The sequence below is a fragment of the Opisthorchis viverrini genome, assembly GCF_000715545.1.
Source record: "Opisthorchis viverrini unplaced genomic scaffold opera_v5_63, whole genome shotgun sequence".
Lineage (NCBI taxonomy): Eukaryota > Metazoa > Platyhelminthes > Trematoda > Opisthorchiida > Opisthorchiidae > Opisthorchis > Opisthorchis viverrini.
The window spans coordinates 1,314,214-1,326,500 of NW_008751719.1; positions in this window are offsets into that span (position 1 = coordinate 1,314,214).

The following is a 12,287-nucleotide window of genomic DNA, read 5'->3' on the forward strand; positions in this document are numbered from 1 at the left end:
ATATATATATATATATATATATATATATGTATATACCCAGACGGACCTTGTGGTTGTACGGCAGTGAAGCATCAGTGCCAACACTGATGATGTTGATGATGAATGCCACTCTTCGGTCTGACAGCGCTGTCCTACAGGCAAAATTTTCAGCACTATGCAAAGATGGGGCGACCTCGTCCCATGAGTTCACATCTGATGGTGGAGCGTTTGGAAGAGGCTCTAGAGGACGAATCGGGTAAGTTCATCTAACATCCGGATCTGCCAGTCTCTAAGTTGCTGAGCGATTTGTCCGCACCTTACGCGGCCCTGAAAAATGAAGGAGGAAGCGACTCCGGATGAGCACCTGGTCGGAATCCACAAATGTGTTATAAAACGAGCGGCAGTCGTTTATTGATCCGCACCATCGGTAACTGATGGCGATGTGATCAACTTTAGTTCGAGGCCGGCACGCCGTCGGATGGCACCGTGTGGTCAAACGACTTCGGTTATTGCAGTCAGCACAAGCTGATGCAGTCGTTCACCATTGTCCGTACGTACCGAGTCCAATCCATGTTGACCACCTATTTGAGTTTCAGATGCGCTAAGCCTGCCTGCATTCAGATCTCCGGCAACCGCAACGATATCTGGGCATTTATCTCGCCGAACCAGGACATCCAGGGCGTCAGAAAATTTGTCTTTGATGCTCTCAAAGATACACTCAGTTGGGACCTACGCTGATGCGACAAGTAGACATCGATCAGCTTCCCACTTGTGAGACTTCTTCGCAGACGTTGTCAGACGAATCAAGCAATGGAGAATATCAGCGGGTACCCAGTCAAGCAAAGATCCCTCCGCCCGGTGGCTTAGGATAATACCAACCCCTGCACATCTCGCAAATACCTCAAATCACAAGAGGTGCGCAGCCGGAAGCCAATGAAAATGATAAGGATTAGCTCAACTACTGTGCTTGTTTCTGATACACAGCTCACAGTAATGCCGAGCGAGTCCATTGTGGGAGCAGGGGCAGCTTGTCGTTCTGCTTGCTTCAGGGTGCGGAGATTGAAGGTGGGTAGAGAGCCTAGGTGCTGAGGCTTGATTGATTGGTTTCGAGATGCCTCAAAATGTCGGTGCCGGATGACCCGCAGATGTTGCTTGCAAAGCCGTTGCAGGACGAACGGAGTCATCAGTTCTAAGCACTGGTGTTCGGAGACCAGCCGTTCCTACTAACCGAACATTACATCGTTTGGACAGATGTGTCACGTGCAGGACAAGGGACAAAACGAAGGCATGCCCTGCTTGGTCAGAATGCCAGCCAATCCGGACCGAGCATCTTTGACTCGACGCTTCTCGCTCCCTCACGGAGATTCTGGCACGACCTTGTGGAACACCCTGTGATTACCCTATAAATACAGTTGTAGTAATTTTCCTTTGTTTCCATAAAGGGATGCGTAGAGCTACCGTGCCTTTTGATGTACCATAGTGGGCGGAGCAGGAAGCTAAGGAACCGATACAGATTTGCACTACCGTTCAGCAAGACACAACTGGGCCCACAAGAAGTTATTAATTGGGTGGGAAGAAAAATATGAGGAAGAGGCGTCAGCAGCAGCCCGTCCTGCTATGTGCAGTGAGAAAGGCGACCCGGCTGATGGCACTACGCGATGGATAATATAACATGAGTTTATTTGTACATGTGCAGTCCATAGGGTCCTCAAACAGGCCTGACCGCAACACAGCTGTGCTTGGGGAGAAAAGCAAGTGCATATCGAATTTTACAGAGCAAGTCGCCACATGTCCCAACCCGAACTTGGATGGCCAGGAGACTGGTCGTGAGACTTCTCTCCGTTGACTAAACTCGTGTGACTGCGTGTGTCACACGGACACCTCTCAGTACAGCTCAACTGGTCGCGGAGGTAGACAAACCACCACATCGCGGTAAGGTTCAGTTTCTTCTTTACGGTTTACTTTAACGGCAATCGGTATGTTTATCTTTGCAGAGTGGCTTTCGGACTTTTAATCTGATGCTTGCATGCAACCGGCGAAGTCTGCTGCTCTGCTGTCTAAACGATTGAGCCATCCGATGTCTTATCGTATCTTACATTTTAGAGGATAGGCTGTGGGTTCAAGCACCACGAAGACCTTAGGGGACGGAGCTTCATTTACAGCTTATGTCATGCGTTTGGGCCCGACCACATTGAACGTTAGTTTGTAAAACAGCTGTAAACGGCTTTTCTCTTGCAAATATACACGGTCGGTTCTAGGCTCGGAACGAGTTTTTATGTGAAAGGGTGGATTCCGGAGAGGATTAAGGCTAATGGTCTCGTTTCAGAGCGATTTCATGGTGTTCACGCGTATGGTCAGACAGAAACGTCTAACCGTGTATTGGGAAGTGGATATCAAAACATCAACTGTTGTCACATCGACGTCATGGAGACTAGTGATTGCTTTTGATGTAGCTTCGGCCTATGTGTTGCGTACTTATTGGTCTCAGCAGATGGACTCATTTCGGTTGAGGAGCCGGAAGCAAATTGCTTACCATCGCGATAGTCGGGGCAAGCTCAGCGTTCGCTCCTGTGAGGGTCTCCCAGGATCTAGGCTAATAATAATAATAATAGTAATAATAATCGTTAAGCTGTAACACCATTTCGGTGCCTAGCTGCCATGCCACCCGGAGGAAGCACGAAGGCTGGGATACTGCCAGGTCGCCCAGGCCTAGACAGGAGAAGTCGGGTTCGAACCATGGACCTTCCGGTCAGTAAATTCGCGTTCTAACCACTTGGGCCATCTCGCCCCAAGATCTAGGCTAGAAAAAGTAGTGAGACCTTTCGTTTGTATGAAGACAACTATAGCCGTCGTTTGAACAATGCCGCCACCCGCTCTATGAGTGACCCCAGTATCTATTGTTAATGACATTTACAGTTGTCACTGCCTACACTGGAAATCCAGCCAAGCCCATGTAACTGTGTTTCGAAATTTTACACGGAACTCCAACGAATAGCAGGCAGCCGTTTCAGTGACCAATCCTATTTATTAGGTGCAAATACATTGAAGCGGTGGTTGAGCCTTTTCTCCACATGTACGCGAGTTCTGTTAGTGAATCCACCCATATTTGGAAGTCGTGAGCAGCAGAAAACACGACCGATTCGACTGTGAACCAGGGCCATGGAACACATGATGCAGGGCTCCATGGAAACATATGCATCCAATCCAGCGCATAAGTAGGAGTCGTTGTGTTGTTCATTGCTCTTCTGTTTCTGAGCTGATCTGGATACGACGAGTATCACTGAGTGATTGAGGCAAGAGGCATTTTCATCCAAAGTTTCCACTGTTGAGGCTTTAGCCAGTAAGGTGTTTGACGAAGGGTCCACCAGAATTGCGGAACACGGTCCGCCTGTTGGTCCAGCACATGAACATTGGCAGTGATCATCGGACTGGTGACTTTCATTCTGGGCCAGTTTACGCACCAAACTCAGCCAGAGATTGTGACTGAAAGAAGCAAATAACAGCAAGCGATAAAAAAGTTCTAAGTAGGAGTTTCTGCACACTTAATTGCTTTGTTTAGTTGTGTTTCATAATCCCACGAGACATCACCGCATCGCGAAATGCACTCGTTTGCAAACTAGTCTGGAATTCAACGAAACAACTGAATCTCGTTCATAACATTCTTCAACTAATGTGTTGCACAAAAACTGCCGCAGTTTCAGTTGGTAAGATGTTTGAGATTGTGTTTTTGGAGGACACTACTCATGAGGTGGTTGAAAACTTAGACAACCCACGACCAGTTCAGCCTTTTTTGGGGTCCATTAGGCAGGCGCACTTCCCAAGTTTGCACCAGCTCGGTAACATTAACTTGATTTGTATGCCAGTTTGGCGTTCAAGTAGAGTATAAGGTTCATCATGAAAATTACCCATTTGACAACCTCATTTGCTGCAAGAAGCTTGACAGGTGCGGTCTCCATTCACAAGGAGTGGCGTTCAAAGCACAGATGGAATAAGAAGTCTATATCAAGCACTGTAAAGCAATCAATATACGGAAGCGCTATATGGTGCGTGAACAAGAACACCAAAATATATTTGAACTAACAGTAAGGCTGTTACAACTGCTTGGAATCTCAGTGGCCCGCGAGCACAATGCATTCTTGAAGAAACTCGTTTCGCGATTGTGAGCCCATCCTGTCGAGTATGAGACATTCGACATCCACAGTTGCTGTTTTTCCTAGTTGTTTTCTCGCAACACTGAAAATTTCCGTATATTCACCACATTCTTGCTTCATGGTGGTGCACTCATCGATTGTAGTGCATAAGTACCTCAAAATATCCCGTGACAATATTGACTGTCGTGATTCGATATGTCTATTTGATTTGCATTGCAACAACCTTTGAAGCCTGAATTTCGGTCGCGGTTTTCTTATTCCGCCAGATAAGACGGTTTAGTCACATCCAAAAACCGCTATAATTGTAATCCAAATGAAAAAAAAAACAACGAGTAGCACTCTAAGTGTTATGTCGAAACGAAAACTGTCATTTGAGCGGTGCCCTTATGAGAATGGCCAAAGGGCTAGTCGAAAATCAGTACTAGAATATGGATGATGTTTCGAAGTGCATGATAAACCATGGCTTTGGTAACTATTGGTCTTGTTTTGACATGTGTACAAAGGGCCAGCGACCGAACACTAATCCATGACTCGCAGGGAAATCCTCTGATATGCCTTATTCAATAGGCGTTCTTCGACATAATTTCACAAGATTGAATGTTTCATTCGAAGGCGCCGGTGAATTGTCACCCAGAACGGAGGGGCGAGACTAGTCGGATGAAGCAAGCGGCACCAGTGCTGAGATGAAAAGGCAACGGGACTATGCCCGTGATAGAAACAACAGTTCACAAGGAAATGCAGTTTGTAGACCTTTTAGCTGATGTATGATAAAGGTTGCGGAAAATTTGTTTCACATTGATGAAGGAACAGTTTTCTTAGTCATCAGATCACTGGCTGTTAACTTCTAGTCTCCACTGTACGCCATTTAACACTTCTAGTGTCGTTTTCCCCAAATCGGTTACAAGTACTGGTTGTCGTGCCCAACCACCAACCCACCGCTACGCACTACTACGTTCCACAATAACGCACTGATGATGTCACCTCGATTGGTGATGAAACGTTTGCAATCGAATTGCCCAGCTCAGCGAACAAGCCAACGACTACCATCTACGCTACCTGAGCTACCAACATTTCCCTCTATAGAAAATATAATGGTGACGATGCACAAACATACATTGAAAGTTCGGCTTCAGAGAAGTAGGAAGCCGAAGGATCGCGACCCACGAGTAATAACTCCTCCAGGTCTGGGTCGGCACGTAGAGTGGTGGGCCAACCGTTAACAATTGAAGGTGGAGCGGTATGGTGCTGCTGTTCGTCGGACAGTGAAGGAAAGGAGTACAACTTTTGCTGTCTTCGCGTCATAGGAGCACAGAACGGTATCCAACATGGGACGGCAGTCCAGTAATCAGGTAGGCTGTCGTCGCTGCATGGTTCCACGGAGCTTCTGAACTCGTTTATCAATTTTATGGCTTCGGTTTCTGTGAAGCTGTCGAGATAGGAAACAGACCGAAGAAATTCGATAAAACTCGGTTCGTGAGTTCCGATAGGTGTAGAAATCTCCCTAAATCAGAAAGATGAACTTTTGTACAATATTCTTGGCAATATTTTCCAAAACCTAAAACACATAAGAGGAAGCTCTGTTTGGGTGAAAAAATGGGGTTTATATGGATAGCATCTAATCATGTGGGCTGTTTTTTGGAAAAATTTTCCTTGCGAGTCAAGATTTAAATTCGTGCAGAAATCGCGCTAATGGAGGTGACAACCTCATTTTTCGAATCATCTTTTCCTAGGGGCACTGTTGAGAAATACATGGGTAGCCTGTAGCGCTACAAGGTTTGCTCACCGAGCTTGGAAGTTGGATTAAGATTTTTTCGCCACCAGTCGAGGAGTACGCAATTAACCAGCGACGAAATGTTTACAATCCGGTTACCGAGCTCGATGAACAAACCAATAATCCTTTGTCGGCTTTTTCAGGGTGACATAGAGCACCCCCTTACGAAACACAACTATTTGGTGAAGACAACTTTTGCGGCATGCGGCACATTCCGGGGATCATTCTAGAACCGAGGAGAGACCATACCCTTGAAAATACTAATGTGCTTCCTAAAAGTTATTTACAAAAAACAGCTTATGCACTATCCCGTGACATGAACTAAATTAGTTTGATCGAGAATGATATTACAGCAATCTGGAGAATGTCATACAAAGAGAAGGTAATGATGTTAAAAAGTAAGCAATGTACAATAAGTCAATATTCATCGGGATTCACACAATTAGGTGCTTCGTAATATTGACTTACATGCTAATGGTACAACTCCATAGTTGTTTGTGGTGACTTAGGTGCCAGGTTTAGTCGAAGAGAACACTTATCATAAGCTCGCAAAAGCTGTTGAAGGAATCAGGAGACAACTAAAGCCCTTAGTAGAGTGAGGAGGATTGGGAATTTTCAAATGAGACTTCATTCTGTTAATGGAGCCAACCTATGCATTATGATGAGCAACTCGTGTCCGAAAGGTTGTGTTCCAGCTACTAACCGGCAGGTCGCGGGTCACGAAACTCCGAGAAGTTTCGTGAGGCACGTGCAGCTGATCGTTCCCAATAAGAGTGAAACGGCGTAGATTAGCTTCACTACCGGAACGAAACCTCGACTGAAAACCGAATTTTGTTGACCAAGCGCATGAGGCACAAGGGACAATTCATACCGGCTTGCTCGCAATAGGGAACACTTTCGGTAAAGGAGCCTTTTTGGTACTTCATAAAGGTACTTCCTCGTGAGAAAGGATGTAATCTAACACAGCGCACTAGACTTCGTTATCAGTCGCAGACCGTAGTGCTCACAATGAGGGTTGTGAATATTTGTGAGGTGACGCTGGTAGTCGCCCTATCGTTACAACTTTGTTCATTATATTGTAAATGTGCATTAAAGTTCATCCGAAGCCGGGATTGATTCGTGAATCCACGTCGCTCTTCTTTAAATTATGATAGAGAAATTATTCTGATGAAATCATAGCAAAGAAGACATTTGTCTCGAGTTACGCTCCTATTGGATTTTGTCAGAAGTGATTGGATCTAGATTATGGACAGTATATTAGTGCTACTCCAGTAAATGTTAGGCGCACATGGTTTATCATATCTGAACAGACCAGCGTTCTCACGCTTGGGCGTTGTGATCGGTTGGCCCAATAACTATCCTCGTTGCACCTGATGGTTGACCCGCCTGCCAAGACTTCCCACTCAAGTAGCGGTACGGACGTTTGGAACTTGCTGGGCAATTTTTCGATTAGTTGCGAGTGTTTACCGGGTTTGAACAAGCCAACCGTCGTGAAAACGTTAGTCTGTTCAGACTTACTCATTCAGTTGGGTCTGGCGTAAGCTGACAGAGTGATGGCAACACGCTCACCTCGACTGTCAGATGTCCAAGGGTATGCCCTTTTGATGAGCCATAATGAAACCGCCGAAATAAATGCCACGAGACAGGAGGATGTTGTTCAAACGAGAATGATGCGAATTCAAATCCAACAAATCACACAACCAACTGCAATCAGATCCGTGAATCCAAAAGGTTTTCTAAGAGAATCCAAGTTTCTTTCCCAGAAGTTTGGAATTTACGCTCATAGAATATAAATTTCGATTGGATGAAGAAAGTGGGCGAAGTGGAAGAATTCAAAGAACTTTTCCTATTCGGTTAGTTTTGAAAACTCACCTCGAACTGGCAAGACCCAAAAACACGGGGACCGACCAACGAGAACTAATCGAATGGAATTCCCGACAACTGTCAATCCGCTTGATATGATGCAACTGCTGAGGGAGCGGCGCGTTCTTTTGTAAAAAAATATTAAACCGACTCAATAATCGACCACGTTGGATAAAGGTACACCAGCCTGGAACCAAGTGGGGATAGCTGCATTCGACTTCTGGCGCAAGAACTGCGACGAGTCTGTCTGCAAGTCTGGTTTCGACTTGACCTATCACCGGTGTGGGAGACTCTGTCTGTCGAATTCGCTTACTCGGAGGTGGTGACAAGTCCTAAAATGGCGCGAGGACATATAGCATAAAGATGAAATACAGGGGTTACGAAAGTTGCCTACCAGCTATGAAGAGAATCAGTCGAGGTTGATGCCACAGTTACACTACGGAGTTCGTTTAATCATGGGAAAATCAAATTGATGGGATGTAGGCTGTAACGACAATGATCCACCTAAATACTCCTTTGGCGAGAGACCTTGATGGGAAGGTATTTCACGACGTGAGAAACATTCGGAGGATCCTACTATGTCCACTCACTAGTGATTATCAGGACACATAGTCAAGTTCACACCCATGAGACACCATCATAATAGGCCATTAACTGAAACGTCATAAGTCCTGAAATTACTGAACGTCGAATATGGCATACAGTCCTTTCGAGTAGCGCTTTTTTTTGCGGCTGGACTCTGGTTAGGTAAATAATTCAAACTAAGCTTGAGTGATACGAGCAAGCAGCTGCGTTTGGTTCGTGTTAACCTTTGCGTTCACATGGGTAGTGATGCCATTTGGTTTGGTGGGGTTCGTAAACTGTCTGCCATGCAGGATCGCATGATGGGCTGACAGCCCTGTTCGTCGTTATCGCCATTGAACTCGGGCGCAGGTGGGGTGACAAGCTCCTAAACCCATACGGTAAGATACAATTCACATTTTCTAACCCAAAGATGTTGAGTAATGTAATACAACACTTCCGTATGTGCTTGGGTCAGCGTTTAAAGGCTATCCAGGTGCAGCTGTATCAGGCATAGTCCTCAAGTTACGGTGATAAATTAACCTGGCGAAATGTTTCCCTGGATTCTGAAGAAATTTTTTGAATTGTTTCCTTCATGTGTTATTGGACGTTGGTGGTTTGCTTGAAGCACGGTACACCCACTGAAACCAGTCATACGTGTGCTGTAATGGCAAAGATCGAGGGTGAATATGGTTGCACTGTACTTATTTTAGCGCGGAAACATTTCATTTGAGTGTTTACTACAATGGTTCTCATACATCTGAAAGCGACCCATACAGATGATGGTGATCCGAGTTAGAACAAAGGCCCTAACGAGATTGTGACGTCGGGATTATGACTCAATAAACTGGTTACGCGCAAAACATTAGAAACACATGAACATTAAGTGAAGGAATGCACTTACAGGGTCTGGCTTGGAAACATGTTTAAGAAATGACTCGACTAGCTGATTTCCATCGACAGTGTGTTCTGAGTTGTCTCTTGTAGCTTTCGGGAGGCCGAAAATGAAGTCCGGCATTCGCCAACCGGCGTGGTGTAGGAGACGGATTGCATGTGGCACATTTCTCGATTCCAGGTGCAATTTGTCAGTGGATGGATCGACGCGCACCTCCTGGAAACCTTGGGCGAATTGGCAAGATGGGAGAATGGAAAGCACAAATACTGTTGTTCGAGCAGTGTATCTAACTCAGATGCTTGGAGGTTTTATTAGGCATTGTCGGGAAAAGCGAATCCCGAACACATCCGCAAAAGTTCACATCCCAGCTTCATTCATCCGCATGAACAAAATCTCAACCACATCCGTCGGGTCCCTACAATCCCAATTACCACATACAAAAGTCCGCCTGATAGCAGCGTGATCATGCTCGGGAAAGCTAGGGTTTGTTGGCCTGATCGAGCACCATTCAAGATAACGCATCCGATGGGGTGCAACTCACCCATAATAACACATTTGCGTTACATCAACCAAAATCCGTGGATAAAAAGAACTCGCTTTGGTTGCTACTGCAAAGTGGTTCTGCTTAGCAACTCTACTCGCCCGGGGTAATCTGTTTGTAGCTAATGTGCCTACAGAACATCATGCATCTTTGAACCGCCCGTTCAAACGGACCGAGTAGTCATATGACAGCTGGGTGTGTAATCGGTGCTACAGTACGACAGACTGGTTAAAATTCAAAGAATGCACAAATAGGATGAAGCCGGGATAGTATTGCGGATGACGCTTACGAAGAACAAAAAAAGCCTTCCACCTCCGTTAGTTCACACAAGTATCATTTGTTTTTGTCTTCTGAGTCCGTCACTAAGGTTTAAATTGATCGAGCTACTTTTGTTCATTATTCCTGAAAACAAGCTTGACAGTAAACTTATCATTCGACATCAAGAGTTGCTTATGTACAGTTTACCAGGACGTCTACATGAAGCCAGAACTCAGGGATGAACGAAATCTTGGTTGCTACGGCTTCGGGAGCCTTGTGAACAGTTGAGGACCAAAGCAAATCACATGAAGAGGCCTGTTCTAAACGGAAAGCAGCAGAATTATGAGCACGATATGGTGGGTTTGCGTCTGCGGTTGTACCTTTCTAGAGGTAAGAAATGCGGTGGATGACCTCTCCAGGGGGTAGCAAATGTATTTGGATGTTGCGACTTAAATCCTAAGGGAACTGTGACATTTTCACGATGCTTAGCTTCGAAGGAAAACACGAGGTCTGAGGTACTTTTAGGTTTCCCAAGTATAGGCAGGAGCACTCAAAGACACAAACCGTCGAGTCAGTAATTTCGCGCCTTAACTTCTGACTTAGATCGAAGTCGATAGCGTAACCAGGCACCTCTTTTCTGCTTTTCATTGGAAGGTATGATCCACTCTGAAAACCTACCCAATCCTTGGGAAATTCCCCCGGTGTTAGGCAGTTTTCATTCTCGTGGACAGAAAATCTTCCTATTGTCTAATGTTACGAAATCGCAAGACGGTTCTCAAGACCGGACACTAAACAGTGGTCACTAGTAAGTTCATACACAAATCCTCTATAAGCGATAGTATGTCATCTATATAGATACTTATTTGGATGTGAGATGGAGCAGAAACATCCGACCAATAGGAGATAGAGCCTCAGCGTGATATGAAGTCAAGTTGACTGCTGTGACTAAAGCTTCGCAAGCTATGTTCGTACCACCCAGTCACAAGTTTTATTTTTCATAACCGCGTTGTTCGACCGACTAACAAGTGTAACATTCGGCTGTGGTTTGTGGGCCTTCATAGGGGTGGCTGGATCAACAGTTTCAGGATGTTTATTTGAGGATCGGTAAAATTAGAGTAAAAATTCCAGCCATCACTCAGCGAGATATTCTATCCCTGGTTCAATACTATATTCGTATATGGTACCCAAGTGGATCTGCACTTTCAACCTATATTCGGAAAGTTTGTTGCGAGATACGAAGGCGTCCGATAGACATCACGCAGACTCAAATAAATTATGGAAAAGGATGTAGCTCGCTGGAGGAGATAAGAAAATCTTATTTATCGCGTCACAAAGACAAGAACTACAACGAAGATGGGTATTGCGATGCTTTGAGAAAATAATAAAGTTCTATAGCGCGTCCTTGGTAAGTGTAAACAGTACCTAGAAGGTACTGGTGAGAAATGCAGACTAACGGTAACGTAGTATACGAGACGTCAGCTTTGAATATGAAGACTCACCGGCAAAGTGTTGCAGAACCTGTGTGATTGCAAGAGCACAATTGCTGCAACCACCAGTTTGTACCCTGATAAAATCCTAGAACGAAGCGAGAAAACTGCATTTGTAACTTGCAGATTCGTGCATCGACCTCATCTGCCACCCTATTATCAGAAACAATACAACTTCCAAGGTATGTAAAACGTTCCACAACTTTCACTGCCTCTCCCTGGATTGTGACTGCATATCCACGAGCATGACCTTACACTTCGTGGTTTCAAAGTTTATATCAAAGGACGGGACGAGTCTGGTCAGTTAATCCAAAACACCTACGCCTTCTTCTCTTCTTCGAAAGTGAGAATGATCTCGTCTGTATATTTCAGATCGAAGAGGTTTTCGTCAGCATCTAGTTGAATACCAGGGTTTCGAGGACCTTCCAGCGTTCGTCTCACGATCTCGCCGATCACAAAATTACGTAGGAACAGAGAGGAATGGCAGAGGATGGGCTTTTTACTGAAGCTTTTGGAGGGCATTCCACATACTTTCACACACAGTGTTTGCGGTCTTTTGAGAGAACGAAGAATTAAGATGTTTTTCATGCGGTTTCTCCTCGCGTTGTGATGCTTGCGTCAGGCCAGCGGCTTTGCCTGATTGATTCTCTTCGCACTGGAGATCATCTGAGGAATCATCTGATTTATTGCTTATAAAACATTGCGGGTTGATGAGATGTCATTCCCTTACGTTAGGCATGTAGCCTGATACAGAAACGGTGAGCTCTTCTTTCCTATTCAG